The 13,176-nt window shown below is 44.5% G+C and overlaps 1 protein-coding gene across 9 annotated transcripts in view; it reads left to right on the top strand.

The window, feature by feature from the left end:
• JADE2 (jade family PHD finger 2) overlaps positions 1–13,176 on the top strand; it is a 216,999-nt gene that overhangs the window by 15,111 nt on the left and 188,712 nt on the right. The window lies entirely within an intron of this gene.

The raw sequence follows: 13,176 nt of genomic DNA, 5'->3' as shown, positions 1-13,176 counted from the left end.
GAAAGTCTAGGACAAAGCTTGTTCTGGACATGTCTAACCTAATTATAGAATTTGTGGGTGGGAAGGGTCCAAACATATTTTTCTACCAGTACTACTGCTTTCTTGCCAAAAGAACTATTAATAGGGAAATATGGAATAGTTATACCATATCTTTTGAATTCTGCCCTTAGGAGAACTCCCTGTGGAAGCAATGAATCTCTCAGCAGCATTTCCCCCCTCAGCAAAACATTTTAATGATATTTTACCTATCTAAGAAAACATTAGCTTTATTTTTTTAAGAAAGTACTATATTATTAACATAAAGGCTAAGCTGCGTTGAACTGTCCATCTAATTTCAGCTGAGAAAATAAGAACCAAATGGATTGCTAGAGGGTAGTTAGTGATTCAAAGATTTCTAAAATGGCTTTGGGGTTTGCTATTTCTTTCCTGGCTAAGTTTAAAACAACAACAACAGATAAATAGGAAGAACAAATGGAAAATTGTTTTATTTCTTTTTCAGCACAACCCAGCATGTGCTTTTTTCCTTCTTTATCACAAAATAAGTCAGCAGAGACAGGAAAAAAAGCAAGTAGAGATTCTAATAGCCAAAGCATTTCAGAGAAAATTGTTTGATGACTAATAACTTTGCTGCTTCTCCAAAATTGCCCCCTAAAATGATAACCTACTTAAAACCTACTTAAAAAAAAAGATTGTGATTCTAAGCATGCATTGGATTGATGTAGGAATTTGTACTCTTCAATGGTTGAATATCTCAGCAGCATTCAGAATCATCAGCCATGGTCTTCTTTTGGATTTTCTGTGAGGTTATGGAGATTGGAAGCACAGTTTTGTAACTTTTTTTGGTCAGCTTCCTGAGCAAAGTGTCCCAATCAATGTTAGGTCAGGAGAGATCAAGCCCTCCATTAGTCATCCATTGTGTGCCCCCCCACCCCCCTTTCACCCCCCACCCCCCACTGATGGCCTTCTCTCTTGTCTTTTTTAACATCCATATAAAACCCCCTCAGTTTGGAACCTAATATCCATATGCTGATGAAGTTCATTATACATTGAGAGCTTATCCCAAATAGGAAATGTGGTGGAAGTCCTAGTGCTGGAGGTTGTGAAAGGTCTAATGGGGTGAAATAAACTAAAACTAAATTACAGCACAATATAAAGAAATGTCTGGTTCCATGATAGCTTTATGAGGTTATAGTCTTTCAAAAGCGCCTGATGAGCAGTTTGGAAGTTCTCCTGGACTCGGACCTCCTGCTGGAACTGCAGGTAGGAGCTGCAGCCAGGAGCCTTGTCTGGTAGCTGCAGCAGCACATCCATCAGTTGCACTTGTTCTTGGACCTGAAGATACTGAAGACAGTAATTTGTGGGTAGCTTTCAGACTATTGTAATTTGTTCTAGGTGTGGTTGTCTTTGAAGATGACTTGGAAGCAGCAGCTGGCACAGAACTCACCTGCTCACCTGCTAACCAATGCTAGTTAGTTCAGCCTCTCTATTCCAAAAGTTGCACGGGTTGCCAGTAGGATAATGGACCTAATTCAAAATTCTGATTGTTTGCTTTTAAAAGATTATATGGCTTAGGTCCTTACTATCTTTGGGACTGCCTTATCCAGATGGAATCTGCTTGCTGCTGGTCCTCCATCTTAGATTAAATGATGCAGACTTGTAAAATACATTCTCAGTGGCATTCATGTCATTTTAAAATAGCTTATTACCTGAGAGTGGGGTAGCACCCTTTTATTTTTCAGGAAGTTGGTGAAAACTATTGTCTTCTTTAGGATTTTGAGGATAGTTAATTTTAATGAAAAACAGATTTTTGAAACGGTTTAAAGTTGTTTTAGCATAGTAAACTACCTATATTTGTTTAATTGGGCAGCATGCAAATAATTGGAATTTTTAAAAAATAATATGGAAGTTCCAGAATTCCCAGTCAACAGGGCCAGATATACTCCTAACATATTTGAAAGGTGCCAGATTCAGGAAGATTCAATTGCACAAATAGTTACCATCTTTACTTATGGGCTTCCAGAAGCCTCTGGATGGTTGTTACTGAAATTCAAGAAGTGGGACCGGGAGTGTGATATAATTCACAGAGAGATCTGCAGAAACCAGAGAGATCTGTAAGCCTGCCTGTTATCTGCATGGGAGAATGGCACAGCTAACAGAGAAACAGTGCAAAGAATGTAGAGAATGCCACTTACTCTGCTGGATGGGGAAACCTAGTAATCTAATCTGCAGATTGTTGTTATTTCAAGACTCTAGAACCACAAGTAACTATCAAAGCCTGGCAGAATTTCTTTTAGAGGAAACTGGAAGAAGCAATACAATTGGTTGTCAGGCGACTGAAAAAACACACACCCTTCCTTTCTTTGAGAGAAGGGGTCCTTGGTGCTCTCTGAGCTTGGTCGTTTTCTTGCAGATATTTCATTACCCAAATTAGGTAACATCATTAGTGCTAGTGATGACCGCAGCACTGATGATGCTACCTAGTTTGGGTAATGAAACAAAACCCAGCTCAGAGAACATCAAGAACCCCTCATTTCAACCCTGAGCTACAAATATTTTCCTTTATTGGATTCTTTGAGAGATAAGTAATGGAAGAGTAGAGTCCTCAGCCCACTTTGTAGCAATTTACGGTAGTTAACTGCCAGGCTTTGTGACATTGTGTGCTGGTAATCTCCCCATGGGAAAATGCTGCCAGCATGGGGGCATCTCGCATTTGTATGGCTCCTCTTCTACGAATGGATAATTGAACTATAGTCTGCCCCGTTATTTGCAACGTTATGGGTTTATGATGAAAGAGATTTTGATAATTGCTCAACAGTTCTCTTGTATAATGCGCCTAAAAGGCAAATGTTGACTCTCCACGCTGGTATTCCGTTTTTGGTGCTTCAACATTCAACGCCCAGATGCGGACCGGTGGAGCCGAGACTTGGTTGCAAATCTATTTCAGGAAAAAAATATTTCAAGAATACAATTCTTATTATAGGTAGTCCTCCACTTACAACAGTTCATTTACTGACTGTTCAAAGTTACAACGGCACTAAAAAAAGTGACTTATGACCATTTTTCACACATACATTTTGTAGCAGCCCCATGATCATGTGATCAAAATTCAGATGCTTGGCAACTGATTCATTCTTATGACCACTGCTGGGATCATGTTATCACCTTTTGCAACCTTTTGATAGGCAAAATCAATGGGGAAGTCAGATTCACTTAACAACAGTGTCATTAATTTAACAACTGCAATGATTCACTTAACAACTGTGGCAAGAAATGTTGTAAAATGGGGCAAAATTCACTTATCAAATATCTCACTTAACAGAAATTTTGGGCTCAATTTTGTTGTAAGTCGAGGACTACCTGTATTGATTTTTTTTTACATTGCATGCAATTAAGCAGACCCTGGCCATCTCAGATGCTACAGTTCAGCGTGACTCATCTGAGGTTGAAACTCTAATAGGTGTAAAGAGCATGAGGTTGAAAAAGGCTGCTATAATTGTATCTGGCCTTTAGGTTTGTACATTAAACAAATAGTTGAACTCCAAAGCCCTTTTTGATTCCACATGTTATCACAATTTCCTCACCACCCAAATAGTGTCTTCCTTGTGTGTTAGAAATGCAATTCTCAAAATTCCCACTAACATGTCTGAACATTTTGGAAGTTGTAGCTTCAAAGCTACCAGATTAGGGAAGACAGAATTACAAGGTAAGATGTTGCAAGCTCCTATCTAGGAGAGAAGCTTGACGTAAAAGGAAAATGAGCATCAGACTTTTAGCATCATTTTACAAGTGGAAAAATTACACAGCTTTATAAAAAATCCTGCTAATCTCTGCAAAGTTATTTATTTATTGTGCAGATTAGCGAGCTTGTGCTGGCACGCAGATTCTATAGAGTAGTATGTTCTCATGGAACTCATTTAGTTCACTAGATGAAGCTGCTTCTTGCATTCTAATGGATTTCCCCCACATAAATTCTATTTTCAAGAAAGCGCACATAAGTGTAGGTGTAAAAAATAAAGGACAGAAGTAGTAGTAAGTAGCAAAATGATTGGTTTAAGTTGATGAAAAATAGGGTAGTAGAAGTTTATAGGTATATTTCATTTACCCTGATTTTAGATCTAGATAGTACGCCATTAAATATAACTCGCAGGCACTGCATTCTAAGGGAATTGTGTAAGTTAGCACGAGAACTTGACTAAATATTTTTCTGTTCTTAGCTTCAAGAAACAGGAATTACCCTATTATAGGTTTTTTTTTTTACCTTTGTCCTTTTGGAGTTTTTACATTGACCTAGTCAGCAAAAATCAATACTGTGTTCACTTGGAATTTCAGCTCTATAAACTGTCTTCAATCCATCTTCAGTACCTTTTTCTCTCCCTGAAATCTAATAGCCGTCAAGTACAAGGCTGGTTTAATAACATCTGTTCCCTCTGAATTACTGGAGAGAAGTATTGATATAGCCATATTGTCAAGAAGTAATTTTAATCATGTTTTGACAGGGCAATTTTTTATCACAGCATTGTCAGTAAAAATGTTTATGTTAGTTCACTGTTATTATCATTCATAGTGGTATGTTAAAACATTGCACATGTGTTGGAGATGAAAGCAGTACTTAAGATTTTATGATTTAGTATTTATGGGAATTCCTTTGCAGATTGTCATCTCCTCCAAAGGATAATGGCATCCTGTGGTCTTGTCATCAAGTGCAATTTTCTTCTAATAGCTCTAGTGATTAAACCACAAACAAAACTATTTTCCATACTTTGGTTATTCTTTCCTCCCTCAGCCTTAGAGAAGTTAACAGTATATATTTGGCGATAGCTTAGAGAACCTCAGACCAGTGTGTTAAGATTCTTTGTGGTTTCCTTTTATGGGATAATTTTGTAATTGCATGCTAAATACACCTTCATCACTTCAATTTTTGTAAAGCAGGTGTGTCAACAAAGGCTTTTTCTTGCGCTAAGGAAATATATGAGCCCTTAATACTTAAGGTGTAGTCAAATTATGTCCCCAAGATGAAGCAGTTAACTTTTTCATGCAATGAGGGAACAGATAATTCTCCATTGTGGGTGGAGACAGCAGCCAGCATGGGTAATCCTCATCCAATCAGCCTGAAGGACTGGGTCTATCCAAAGCTTAAATCCTGCCCTTGTTGCCGGGTAGACCAGCTTTTGACTCAGTCCTTCAGTCAGGGCTGGCGTGTGGTCTCTAGCTGTCTCTCATTATCTGGATGTTGATTACTGTTTGTCTCTTCTGGTGTGATTTGACTCTGGACTGCCTTTGACTATGATTTCTGCATCTTCCTTTGGACTTGGTGATTCTGGACTGTACTGTGAGTTTGTGGCTGGGGGCTGTCCCCTTGCCTAAAGCCTTCCCCTGGGGAAACGGTGAAAAATTCCATTACCCTGTTTATTCTGCCGTTTTTCTGAACTTGTAGAGGAGATTGTTGGGGGACTTTATCGAACTGCATTATCTTAACACTGTTGGTGCCCTGTTCCTTTGTTTTTCGGCCGTTTTTCACGCCGTTTGAATGACGGCAGCCATTTTGTTTTTCGTCGGGGGTGCAGCGCGGCCTTGTTTTATGCCTGCTTGCTTCGTTTTGCTGTCTGCACCTTGGATTTGCAGTTTCCACCCCTCTGTTTGCTGAATTGCTGCGTGGGGACCTGCCTGCGGCCTTTTACAGTTTGCATGCTCGCGCGGCCGCGCGGCGTGTCGTCCTATTGCCACCTGTCAGCTCGGACTTTTTCCCTTTCATTTGGCATTCGGCTCTCCCCTGCTCGCCCTCAACTGCCTTCCAATTGTTCCAGGAGACTTGTGCTGCCCTTACTTCTCACGATTGGTGGATGTGACAGGCACCTTCGATTGGGCTATATTTCCTCCATTGCTTACTGACGGCCGCCATTTTGTTTTGATTACTGACAGCTTTGGTGGCCATTTTGTGGAGTTTCCGCGCTCCCCCCCGTGATTGGCTGAATTGACCTGTCCTATACTGAAGGTCTTTGTGGAGTTTCCGCGCTCCCCCATTAACTCCTTGACCACCTTTTACTGACTACTTGCTCTGTAGCACCATGCCCAAAGCAGTCGCTAAAACAAAGCACAGTGGCAATACCGTAGCTCCTTCTGCTGGCCATTCAGAGGAAGCACATGGCACCTGGCCAGTTTCTGCCCAGGCTCCTGTGGAAGCCCCAACTCCGCCCCCAAGGTTGCATTTGCATCACAAAGGGCATAAAAAACATGGCGGTACTTCCTCTAAAGTGGAAAAGCGCCGAGATAAAGTGCTTACCAAGCTTTGTGATAGGGCATGTGCTGAGCGGAGTGCTTCTATGGGTGTGACACCAGTGGCAACGGCAGATGTGGCGGCCCCGCATGAGACTCGCCCTGCGACCCCTGACCAATTGTCTCTTTGGGATTGTCCAGTCGCAATATCCACTTCTGACCTGTGGGGTTCTGAGCCTTCCACTGCGACCGTCTCCCCGACTCCAGCGGTATCGCAGGAAGTGCCCTTTGCAGGGTATGCTACTGTTTCTGCTCCTTCGGCCTTACCGGACCTGTTGTCTTCTGATCTTTTACAGCAGCTCATCGAAGTGGCGGTACAAAAATCTTTGGCTGCTAGATCTCACCCTCTGAACAGGGCCAGTTCGGTGCGATAGGTCTCCCCGGAACGACGTCACTCTACAGAGCAGGTTATCTCCGGACAGCCTTCTTCTCCCTCTGTTTCACAGGCCACTCAACAGTCTACATTGTCTGATATGGAGGATGCTGACGTTTCCGGCTTGTCTGATGATGATAACCTTCCTCCGGATCAGCCCGTCGTGTCTGGTTTGTTCCCGCAGGCTCTGTTTAAATCCTTGCTCTTTAAGGCCATTAATACGGCCCAACTGTCATTTCCAGTGGCCCAGCCCTCTGCATCTGTTCCTCCCGGGACTCTGGATCCCATGTTCGCAGAGCCGACTAAACAGGTTACTTCTATTCCTGCTCCACCTTTATTCCTGGAAACTGTCAAACGACAGTGGGCCTCTCCTGGCTCGGCTCCCCTGCCCTCTTCTAATGACAGGAAGAATTTTAATGTCGCTTCTGACCTGGACTCGCTATTGCAGTTACCGTCTGTGGATGCTCCTGTGGCTGCCCTTCTACCTAATGTTAATGTTCCCGGAGACCCTGATGAGGGATTGCGACCTGAGGAGCTTTGTTCTGACCTGGTTCTCCAGAGGGCACACCAGGGGGCTGCATGGGCTATCAAGGCATCCTCCACGGCATCCTTTTTTAATCGCACCACCTTGCTGTGGCTCCGCCAGTTACAGGAGAAGCTTTCCCCGGACGATGCGCGGATTAAACAAGACCTCAACAAGATTATTGCAGCAGTTCAATTTTCTGCAGATTCAACTCTGAGCGCCGCCTGTTTTGTGGCAAAGTCGTTGGCATCGTCGGTGGCTGCCCGTCACTTGGTCTGGCTTCGCCATTGGCAGGCGGATGCCAGGCGTAAGTGGCGGTTGGCTGCTACTCCATTCAGAGGGGTCCGATTGTTTGGGGATGCTTTGGAACCCTTCTTGACCGAGACTCGTGACAAAAAGAAAGTTTTGGCTCCTGTTTTTCGTAGGGGGGACTCTCGTTATGTACCTTATCCTACTCGGCCTCAATCTCGGGCCTCTGACAGTGGGGGTCCTTCTACTTCTTCCGCCTTTTTCCCTCCTCCACGGCCATTCAACAATTTTGGGAGGTCCCGGGGTTCCCAAGATAGGATGTCCCAGGGAAAACCCTTCATGTCCAAACTGCCCTTTCGAGGGGGAGGAGGTCGTTCCTACCGGCGCGGTCACTAGTCGCATCTCTGACCCTCCCATTGGCGGTAGATTGGCTCTCTTCGCGGCCATTTGGGAGAAGTCTATTTCGGATAATTGGGTCCTGGCCACTTTACGATAGGGGTTGACCATCAAATTCCTTTCCCCTCCCCCGAGCACCTTTGTCTGCTGTCCCATTTCTCGTAACTCCACGAGGAGGGCTCTTATGGACACTGCTATTCAGCACCTCCTTTCCATCAGGGCTATCCAACTGGTCCCTGCGGGTGAAATTGGGACGGGATTCTATTCTCGAGTTTTTCTGGTACCTAAGTCCTCGGGGGGGTGGAGACCCATTCTGGACCTAAAATGGTTAAATCGATACGTGGTGTATCGGAAATTTAAGATGCAGACTCTTAAATCTATTCTTGACGGTGTTAGGAGGGGCGATCTCCTTTCTTCTATCGATCTGACTGAGGCCTATTTACACATCCCCATTCTCCCTTCTCACAGACGTTATTTGCGGTTTTGTTATGGGGGGGTGCATTATCAATATCGGGCATTGCCTTTTGGGCTCTCGTCCGCTCTCCGCACCTTTACTAAGGTGTTGGCGGCATTGGCCGCTTATCTTAGGCTCTCCTCGATCCAGCTCCTTTGTTATTTAGATGACATTCTAATCTTGTCATCTTCCACTCGCCAAGCTGTCTGGGACATTCAGTTTACCCTGAGGACGTTAGCGGCTCATGGTTTTTCCATTAACCTGGAGAAAAGCCATCTGTCTCCCTCCACTTCTCTGGTTCATTTGGGGGCCCTCATTGATTCACTTCAAGGTAAAAGTTTTCCTCTCCCCTGAGCATCAGGTCAGCTTGAGGGATTTGGTGGTCAAAGTTGAGGGATCTCGGAGGGTCTCCCCGTATGTTCTTTCCCAACTCCTGGGGAAAATGATTTCTGCTATTGCCATTGTTCCTTGGGCGCAGCTCCACGCCCGGGAGCTCCAATGGTTTCTTTTACCCTTACAGAAAGCGGGCAGAGGCACGTCATCCAGACAGATCCTGCTCCCTCCAGCTGTTCGCAGATCCCTTCGGTGGTGGCGGTCCCCAGCCCTTTCAGCGGGTTCCCTCTTTCTCGAGCCCCAGAGGGTGGTGGTGACAACGGATGCCAGCCTCCACGGCTGGGGGGCTCATTGTCAGGGTCAGCTCGCCCAGGGCATATGGAACGATGTGGATGCTCGCCGCCCGATCAACTGGCTAGAGTTACAGGCCATCTTCCTGGCCCTCAGAGCATTCCGTCAACTACTAGCTGGAGCTCATGTCCTTGTCTTGACGGACAACGTAACCGCCAAGGCACATCTGAACAAACTGGGGGGCACCAGGTCGAAGTCCCTATTGTCAGTGGCTTTGAAAGTTGGCAGAGTGATCCGCAAGATATTGGAGTTGATTCTCCTGGCTCCACACTGGCCGCGCAGAGCATGGTTTGCGGACTTGATTTCCCTTTCGATCACTCCATCATGGCGCATCCCAATCGCGGCAGATACTCTGATTCAAGGGGTGTTGAACCACCCAGATCTACTGTGGCTCAATCTGACCGCTTGGTGGTTGAGCGGCTCTCTTTGAGCACGGCTAACATCCCGGCCGATGTGATACAGATAATCCAGGCCTCCTGTCGTCCTTCTACTAACAGAATCTATTCGGCCACTTGGCGGTCTTTCTGCTCTTGGTGTGACAGGAACGGCGTCCCTGTCCTACAGCCTTCGATAGTGGACATTCTGGTGTTCCTCCAACGAGGTTTTGCGGACGGCCTCTTTCCAAACACTCTTCGACGCTAAGTTGCGGCCATCTCTTCGGTGCTTACCTGTGGAGCCCTCTCATCATTGGCGCAACATCCCCTAATTCAACGCTTCTTTCGTGAGGCCACGAACTTGTCCCCTCCTGTTTTGCACCGCTATCCTACCTGGGATCTACCTTTTGTCTTAGAAGCTCTCATGGGGCCTCCTTACGAACCTCTACAGACAGCATCTCTGCGTTTGTTGTCGTGTAAAGTCGCCTTTTTGGTGGCTATCACTTCGGCTCGTCGCATATCGGAAGTGGTTGCTTTGTCCACCAGGCCGGATCTTTGCGTGTTCCATTCGGATCGTGTCATCCTCCGTCTGGATCCAACCTTCGTGCCGAAAATCAACTCTGTCTTCCATCGCTCCCAAGAGCTCATCCTCCCGAATTTCTGCCCTTGTCCTTTTCACCTTCGTGAACGTCGTTGGCACATTTTGGATGTTCGCCGTGTCCTTCGCATCTATATTAAACGCACAGCATCCTTTCGACGTTCAGAAGCTTTGTTCGTCTCCTTCTTGCCCGTTTCTTTGGGTCTCAAGGTATCTTCTTCGACTATCGGTCGCTGGATCCGGCAGACCATTGCCTCCGCCTATGACTTCCGCTCCCTGCCGCAACCTCCTCATGTGACTGCTCACTCTACGTGCAGCGCAGCTACGTCGGCAGCCTGGGCTACTCAGGCTCCTCTGCTGGAGATTTGTCATGCGGCCACGTGGATTTCGCCGGCTCCATTAAGCATTATAAAATTGACTCATTTGCTTCTGCTGAGGCAGCATTTGGTCGGCTGGTGTTGCAGAGGGTTGTTGATGGGGAGGATGTTCCGGTCCAGCCTGACCCCTCCCAGGTCTCGGGACAGTGAACTTGGGTATGTCCCATGCTGGCTGCTGTCTCCACCCACAATGGAGAAGGGGCGTTGGTCCTACCTGAGACGCTCCTTCTCGTTGGGTGGAGACAGCAGCCAGACCCTCCCGTTATTTTATGCCAGGCTGTACTTGTACTTATTTATCGGATTTTTCTTCGCTTGACCACACGCCGAGTCTTTCCTTAGTCTTCGCCAAAAGCTGGTCTACCCAGCAACAAGGGCAGGATTTAAGCTTTGGATAGACCCAGTCCTTCAGGCTGATTGGATGAGGATTACCCATGTTGGCTGCTGTCTCCACCCAACGAGAAGGAGCATCTCAGGTAGGACCAACGCCCCTTTTAGCTTCTTTTGCCTGTTTCTAAAGTGATTCTGATATTTTCTCTCCGATATACATATATCTGTCACTTGAGGAGACAGGAGGAAAAGAGGACGATGAAGAACAACAAGACTATGATCCAGTCTTGTCACGCCTAGTGGAAAAAAATAGGATGAAGAAACACAAGAAAAGATGATGGAAGAAGCTGAAATTGCAACCACCTCCTTTTTCTTTATTGCAGGATATGTAGAGCTGCATTTATTGTCTCTAGGTTGCAAATTGGCAACTAGCTATTAAAATCTTGCATTTCATATAGATTAGATCTATGAAAATGGTCACAAAATTATATGCATACCTCTGCTAATATAGTGCATGTAATTAGAAAGGATGCAATTATGACCACAATTGAGCCCAAAATTTGTGTTGCTGAGACATTTGTTGTGAATTTTTATCTTTCCTGCCACAGTTATTAAGTGAATCACTGCAGTTGTTAAGTTAGTAACACAGTTGTTAAGTGAATCTGGCTTTCCCATTGAGTTTGCTTGTCAGAAGGTCACAAAAGGTGATCACGTAAATATGACTGGTTACCAAACATCTGAATTTTGATCATGTGAGCATGGGGATGCTGCAATGGTTGTAAGTGTGAAAAACGGTCATAAGTCCCCCTTTTCAGTGCTGTTGTAACTTGGAATGGTCACTAAAGGAACTGTTGTAAGTCGAGGACTACCTGTACTTGCCTTGGATCTTTTATCCTTAGATGTGGATAGTTTTTGTCTAATAAGGGATGTCATCTGTATCCTACTGGAGTAGTTTAGGTTACTGAATATGGAAATAGAGAATGCAATTAACCCATTTTTGTTATGTAGGATACTGCTATGATTAGATCTATACCAGGGGTGAAATGCTCCCGGTTTGAACCAGATTGCCCGATCCGGTAGCAATGGCGGTGGGTGGTTCGGAGAACCGGTAGCAAAAATCCCTGCCGCCTCCCCCCATGCCCAGCTGAGTCCCGCAATCATCAGAGGCTTTTTTTTTTTAATTTTTAAAAGCATGTTTTCTAAAACCTCTTCGGCCGAAAAAATGCTTTTAAAAGTAAAAAAAAAAACGCCTCTGATGATCGCACAGCTCAGCTGGGATCGTCAGAGGCTTTTAAAAGAAAAAAAAAAATCCTCTGACGATCAGAGGCTTTTAAAAGCAGAGGTTGTGGAAAAAATGGTTTTAAAAGTAAAAAAAAAAAAAAAAAGTTGGCCACGCCCACCCAGTCACATTACCCCCCACCAAGCCACGGCCACAGAACCGGTAGTAACAAATTTTACATTTCACCACTGATCTATGCACTTTCATATGAACCCCAATATAACTACAGGGAATCCTAACTAACAAGTGGTAATTGGAACCAGGAACACAGTTGTTAAGTGTTGTGGTCATAAGATACAACATCACATGACTGCTGACTGTATAGTGGCAGTGTTCCAGCAGTACCAGCTGCTGTTATTACGTGAATCTTGCGGTCTCAGTGTTCCATGGTCACATGAATGCCATTCGTGATAATCTGCTGCCTTCTCCATTGATTTTCCTTGTCAGAAACTGGCAGTGCAGGTTGCAAATGGCAATTACATGATGGCAGCGTTGTATTTGCAAGTCGGTTGCCAAGTACCTGAGTTACAATCACATGACCACACAGAAACTGCAATGGCTGTAACTACAGGGACCCCTTGTGAGTCCCCTTCATTAAATGCTGCTGTAACTGGTCACTGAACAAGCAGATTTTAAACAAAGACTACCTGTATATTTTTCTGAACAGTTCGGACTAAGGTTTCTGTGCTGTCAGAACTCTTGATACTGTTTTATTCTCAGTATCTTATCTGATTCCATGGAAAGTAGGAAAAAATCTCCAAATTAATTAATTATAGGTAGTCCTTGACTTATAATTGAGCCCGAAATTTCTGTTACCAAGCAACAGTTAAGTGAATTTTGCCCCATTTTACGACCCTTCTTGCCACAGTTGTTAAATGAATCACTGCAGTTATTAAATGAGTAACACATCTGTTAAGTGAAACTGGCTTTCCCATTGACTTTGCTCATCAGAAGATCACAAAAAGTGATCACATGACCTTAGGACGCTGCAGCCATCATAAATATGAGCTAATTGCCAAGCATCCAAATTTTGATCATGTGACTGGGGAATTCTGCAATCATCATAAATGTGAAAAACAGTCACTTCAGTTCTGTTGTAACTTAGAACGTTCACTAAATAAATGGTTGTAAGTCAAGAACTATCTGTATAGATAGTGCCCTATCTGTAACTTCTACCAATGATCTCCCACCATTTGTGTGCTTTGTATACATTTAGATATCTTGTATCCGATATGCACCAGATGAGATATGTGTGATGTTTACTTATCT

Source organism: Pituophis catenifer, unplaced genomic scaffold, assembly GCF_029215685.1.
Source record: "Pituophis catenifer annectens isolate HBS135680 unplaced genomic scaffold, rPitCat1.0.hap2 SCAF_2, whole genome shotgun sequence".
NCBI lineage: Eukaryota > Metazoa > Chordata > Lepidosauria > Squamata > Colubridae > Pituophis > Pituophis catenifer.
This window is presented reverse-complemented; position numbering and strand designations above follow the sequence as displayed.